The 6,817-nt window shown below is 45.3% G+C and overlaps 1 pseudogene; it reads left to right on the forward strand.

Annotated features, from left to right (window-relative positions):
• The first annotated feature begins 6,046 nt into the window (after positions 1-6,046).
• LOC126189757 (5S ribosomal RNA) lies at positions 6,047-6,164 on the forward strand (annotated as a pseudogene).
• The last annotated feature ends 653 nt before the right edge of the window (positions 6,165-6,817 follow it).

Here is a 6,817-nt window from a genome sequence, read left to right on the forward strand (position 1 = left end):
GCAAACAATGAGACGAAACAACGATGGATAGATGTTTGTAAATGTGCAAATTTGTTTTCAGTTGGAAATGCTTGTGTCTATAATATTTTATAGACTTGGTATGAATAGGATTTGAAAAGCGAACTACAGAACAGTTCTTCGAAATGCAAGTTGAAAATTGATGTTGTTCAAACTCTAAATCAACCATCCTTCGGAGCTGATTTAGGACCCAGTAATGAGCCTAATATTAGAGCACAAAAACGAAGCTACCTTAAAGAGGTAGAAGATATTTTCAATGTAAATATGTTACCAGCTAATGAAGAAATTACTACTAGACAAAATGTTAACCATGAAAACAAACACTGCTGTGCATGCGGCTATGCTTACACCAACAATTAGAAATTATGAAAACATAAGTTAAAGGTCTTTGGCAAAAAATGCAGTTTTACAGGATAGTTTCTCTCGGTTTAGCGCTGAGTTACAGAAAGCAAGCCCAAAAAATGATTCAGGGCTTTTTTTGTGACAAAAAGTGGTTACGAAATGACGATGTACTAACTGGTCATCTGAAGATATTGCAAAGGCTGCGACTTTTTGTTGCCTATCTTATGTTTTGTCAGACATTCATCGAAATATCCTCTTCCTGGTGAAGTCACTGTTAATGAGACGACACAGTCATTTTAGCATTCCATAAGGTTTATTTGATTTAAGCCTTAGTGGTTTGAAAAATCAAAGTTATTAACAAAATTTTAAAAAGATGAAGTCTGGAGGCATTACTCTAGCATTTTTCCGACGATAGAGAAAAACAGTTTAACTAATATAAAGCTTAATAATAAAAACAATAATAATACAACAACCCTTGAAGAGCTCTATTACATTTATACCTGCATATGAGTTAAACAGGTGTGTTCCATGTGCCTGTAAGCTTCAATACAGTGCGATGTGGCGAGAGGGTTCACAGTGACGTCACAGCTCGCAACCCGTCTGAGCGTGACCCCTTCCGTGTATTCTAGTATCCGTGAGATTGGTCATGACTGCTCTCCCAAGGATCTCAATAATTCTGAGGCAGTGCCGCTTATACTATGCACGTTGTTTCCACTTGGGCCTTTGAGTGTTCGGCCAAATTCTTCTAGCGTACCATATCTCTCATCTTCGTTTACGACCTATTCCCATTCTACACAACTGCCTTCGTTACGAAAGAAAACTTCATCAAGACCTCTCTAGCGTCGCCGGTTTCATGTCACCAACCTGTTAACATTTGCAGTAGTGCTAACGCATATGATTATAAATTCGCCTACTCTTTGTAACGCGCCCTCATTCTCTCCGGCTGGCTCCATAATGGAAGGTAATCGAGCTTTCCGCATTCGGTTGTCGCCGGGCAGCCGGTAGCGATTGCCTTGCTCCAGAACCGCCACACCCCACTCCCGCGGCCAATTTCGCACATACCTGCCCGCCGACGAGCCGCCGCTAATGGATTCCATGCCTTGGGGAGAGCAGCGCCGCTGCGACGGCAGCGGCAGATTAGCGAACCACGAGCTTACGGGTATTTCCCGAGTCCCTAAGGCCTTCTGGGCCGCTCGGGTGCTGGACTGCTAATCCCGCCAAATGCGATTATTCTGCATATCGCCCCTCCACAAAATGCTCCCCAACTGTTGCACAGCCGGAATTAGAGCGATGCGCAGTTCGCGCTCTGCTGCAGTTTCATTCTATTCAGCTTCCAGGACACGTCGACGTTGGCTGTGTTAAATGTAATCCAGATACTCAAGATGCTCTTTCAGACTTTCTTGGCGAAAATAATTACCTCCAAATTTTCGAGTTTGAATTGGAGTTAACGTTACGTTTGCGTGTTTCGGCACCTTGGATATGCTCCGGATAGTGAGCAGACAGGATGTATGGCCAGAATTCTGGAGATACTGATGCAGTCGTTTTGAACGCAGACGGTTATCTATTCCCCGAAAAATAAAAACAAATTATATTATTTGAGTCATAGCTGTTACTTTTCAGCAGCCGTGGCGTAAATTCAGTCGGCAGTTGTATAGCTATTAATTAATCGAAAGAGGTGAAGTGACATAAAAATATCTGTGCAACTGAATTTTATTCTGAAATGATTATCACTTAACGAAACAAATTTAATGTAATTTTAGTTACTGAATGTTGGTATATTCAACTTAAAATTACATAGTATTCTCTAAGCTGCTATCGAAATTTTACATAAACCTTACTTAGCATTTGCAGAGAACACAAGTACTGCCCTCAGTCATAATAGAAGTACAGGAACAGAGAAGATAGTAAATGATGTTAGCAAATGTTACTGAAACTTGTAATAAGGCCGTCTTGTCCCACTGCTGAGTTGTTACATACAATGTAGATGACACAATCATTTTAACCAAGATACATAAAATTAGCTAATGTCAATAAGTACATTTATTAACTAATTTTTAACATAAGGGCTTTCTCTAAATTCAGAGGAAACAAAAAGAAATGTACTCAGCTCACCACATGAATGGGTACTATACTAGTAGTAAACGGAGCGGTTAGCGTAGAATCTTCCAGATCTGTTGGTGGATATTAGATGTGAAGTTAAAAAAATCTTGGAGCTTATTAACCATCCACATTCATTAGCATTTCGTTTTGGTGCTGTAATGTTTATTAACGCTTGGATATATAAATAGCAACCCATAGTGCACGAAGCGCTAGTTGTCAAAAAACTGCTTTTTGCTTCAGCCTACAACAATTTTTTGGTTCTTTGACGTTGTCTTATTCACAGTATTGAATCAGATTCAGATTCAGTGGTATGACATCTGCGTGGTTAAAGAAAAAGTTGCTGAGGACAGGAAAGCATGTGTCACAACTGGTACTCTTTGTTCGAACGCCACTGTGATCGTAAAAGCCGTACAGAAAACCCCCTGCCACTGGTGACGGACCGGGATCCAACCAACTTGTAACGCAGCGACCTTGCCAACCACATGGAAAGGTCATAGCATCTGTCCAGACCTAGACCAGTTCTCACCACAAAGGTAGATAGAGAAATAAAATTATTCCTTTAATTCCGATCACTGTTTCGAGTAAATTAATATCTAGCTCCGAGCAGGCGAATAATTAACTAGGAATTCATCAAATTTGATCATTGAATTAATACGCCTAAATTAATTTTCCCAAGTGTGCAACAGTACCGAGGTATTATCTACGTAGAGGACTTTCGGTTAGAGAGGGCAGGATAATTTTAGAATACCCGATTAATTAATATAGATATAGATGTAGAGAGAAAGCGCCCAAGATGGCGAAATCTAGCTTACTGTTCTGACCGTTATTTCAAATCGTCGTTGGAGCCACGCAGTGGCGGAGGCACACACAGCTCGCCAGGTCGGGGCACCCAGCATGAGGTGCGGAACTCTACACTCGAAGCGGCCAGCAGGAACGGTTCCACTTTCGTCCCTGGTAGGCCGGTAGTACACTACCAAATTTCTTTGTCATAGTTGATATGTCAAATACACTCCTGGAAATTGAAATAAGAACACCGTGAATTCATTGTCCCAGGAAGGGGAAACTTTATTGACACATTCCTGGGGTCAGATACATCACATGATCACACTGACAGAACCACAGGCACATAGACACAGGCAACAGAGCATGCACAATGTCGGCATTAGTACAGTGTATATCCACCTTTCGCAGCAATGCAGGCTGCTATTCTCCCATGGAGACGATCGTAGAGATGCTGGATGTAGTCCTGTGGAACGGCTTGCCATGCCATTTCCACCTGGCGCCTCAGTTGGACCAGCGTTCGTGCTGGACGTGCAGACCGCGTGAGAAGACGCTTCATCCAGTCCCAAACATGCTCAATGGGGGACAGATCCGGAGATCTTGCTGGCCAGGGTAGTTGACTTACACCTTCTAGAGCACGTTGGGTGCCACGGGATACATGCGGACGTGCATTGTCCTGTTGGAACAGCAAGTTCCCTTGCCGGTCTAGGAATGGTAGAACGATGGGTTCGATGACGGTTTGGATGTACCGTGCACTATTCAGTGTCCCCTCGACGATCACCAGTGGTGTACGGCCAGTGTAGGAGATCGCTCCCCACGCCATGATGCCGGGTGTTGGCCCTGTGTGCCTCGGTCGTATGCAGTCCTGATTGTGGCGCTCACCTGCACGGCGCCAAACACGCATACGACCATCATTGGCACCAAGGCAGAAGCGACTCTCATCGCTGAAGACGACACGTTTCCATTCGTCCCTCCATTCACGCCTGTCGCGACACCACTGGAGGCGGGCTGCACGATGTTGGGGCGTGAGCGGAAGACGGCCTAACGGAGTGCGGGACCGTAGCCCAGCTTCATGGAGACGGTTGCGAATGGTCCTCGCCGATACCCCAGGAGCAATAGTGTCCCTAATTTGCTGGGAAGTTGCGGTGCGGTCCCCTACGGCACTGCGTAGGATCCTACGGTCTTGGCGTGCATCCGTGCGTCGTTGCGGTCCGGTCCCAGGTCGACGGGCACGTGCACCTTCCGCCGACCACTGGCGACAACATCGATGTACTGTGGAGACCTCACGCCCCACGTGTTGAGCAATTCGGCGGTACGTCCACCCGGCCTCCCGCATGCCCACTATACGCCCTCGCTCAAAGTCCGTCAACTGCACATACGGTTCACGTCCACGCTGTCGCGGCATGCTACCAGTGTTAAAGACTGCGATGGAGCTCCGTATGCCACGGCAAACTGGCTGACACTGACGGCGGCGGTGCACAATGCTGCGCAGCTAGCGCCATTCGACGGCCAACACCGCGGTTCCTGGTGTGTCCGCTGTGTCGTGCGTGTGATCATTGCTTGTACAGCCCTCTCGCAGTGTCCGGAGCAAGTATGGTGGGTCTGACACACCGGTGTCAATGTGTTCTTTTTTTCCATTTCCAGGAGTGTATTTATGCCGAGGAAATTTGATGATGTTGTAGGGAACTTTGTCAAATCTCGCCTGTCATCAAATAAATATGATCTGATCTAAGGGATTTCATCATCAAAGTCGTTCGTCTCCTGTTTACTGCAATGTTAAATATAACCGCTTCGAGCGCTGGCGTCGCTACAGCTATTTGTTGTCTCTGTAGTACTTTTTTTTTTAATAAACTTGCTTCGAGTAGGATGGGGAGGTGGGGTGAACAAGGAGCACAGTACATGCTATCAATGTGTATTGATGGGCAGGTGAAATATGCTGCAGGAGATTTAATGTCCACAGTCACAGCTACAGCTCTACATCTGGAAACATCCAGGCAGCTTTTCAGCAAGCTGGAATAGGGGATGTGGTCACACTCTAAAATAAAAATAAATTCTTTCTTAACTTTCCATCCTGCTTTGTCTATTTTTGGACTCTGGATGGCACAAGATAAAAAGCTCTTCATCTGTTCCGTACTTATTATTAATTTTGTAATTGTTGGAACACTAATTCTATTAATTAAATTATTCAAAATTAAAAATAGTTCCTATTGCTCATATAGTGTACTAAACATTTATTTGCCTTCACATATTCCACCTTCAGTGCCTTATAAATTGCTGTTTCTGGAATTATTTTGGTTAATGTGCAATGTGATATTCGAGTGCCGTGTTGTAAACTAGAGTAGCTCTCTCATGTATCAAGCAATCGCAGTGTCACAGTTTGCCTGTCTTCCGTACATAAAGCACTTCTCAAGAGAGTATCCTGTTTTGTAATACGATATGCCACTTTACTGGGAAAATACTGAAATACTCTCTCGTCCATTCGTAAGTAATTTATGTATTAAGAATTGACTCCCCCCCCTTGCAGCTCTCGTAAGAAATTTTGCTGAATGCCTAATAATAGGGCTTCATCCACGTATGTTTTCTTTTTCTTCGCCGCTTTTCTTCCAAATGCACACACAATGCAATTGTGCAACTGCACCGCATAATAATAAGTTGTCGTCCGCCATCTCGAAATTTGGCGAAAAATATAACGACAGTGTAATACCCCTTTTTTTAGCGCCACGTCAAAGATCTTTGTCAAAGAAATTTGACGAATATTTGATCATATTTCTTTGTGAAAGAAATATGATAGCGTACTACCGGCCTTGGCAACGGCCTTGCCGCAGTGGATACACCGGTTCCCGTCAGATCACCGAAGTTAAGCGCTGTCGGGCGTGGCCCGCACTTGGATGGATGACCATCCGGGCCGCCATGTGCTGTTGCCATTTTTCGGGGTGCACTCAGCCTCGTGATGACAACTGAGGAGCTCCGGTCAAAGAAAGCCATCATAACGACTGGGAGAGCGGTGTGCTGACCACACGCCCCTCCTATCCAAATCGTCGACTGAGGATGACGCGGCGGTCGGATGGTCCCGATGGGCCACTTGTGGCCTGAAGACGGAGTGCTACCGCCCTTGGGTTGGCTGCGAGGACCTTTCGCGTACTGCGGAGGCGTGTTGCTCATAGACCAGGACTTTAAATAACCTGGAGAGCAGCTGTCCTGCCTGATTCCGATGCAGTTTCTAGGGGAGTCAACATCGCGAAGTTCAGTGTACGGCAGTTACCGCTCTTTAATGGCTAGTGCTTCCCACTGCCCTGGGAACTGCATAGGTTTAGTCATCCGGGAACCACGCGTGATGTTTCTAATGTACTCCGCAATTACGATAGTTGCGACTGCGTTAGTGCTGCGTCTGTACAGCGAGATACTACCGTTGCAGACCGGCATGTACCGTAGTGAGCTGTTTTGGCCGATCCCTGTTGCTGTTAGCGTGACCCGTGGTTAGTTTCCCTGGTTACAGTGATAGAGGCAATTTCATTTCTGGGCTCTCTCTGGGGACTGAAGATTGGTTTGTGAGTGATCTTGTGTACAAGTATGCTCT

Source organism: Schistocerca cancellata, chromosome 5, assembly GCF_023864275.1.
Source record: "Schistocerca cancellata isolate TAMUIC-IGC-003103 chromosome 5, iqSchCanc2.1, whole genome shotgun sequence".
NCBI classification, from domain to species: Eukaryota; Metazoa; Arthropoda; class Insecta; order Orthoptera; family Acrididae; genus Schistocerca; species Schistocerca cancellata.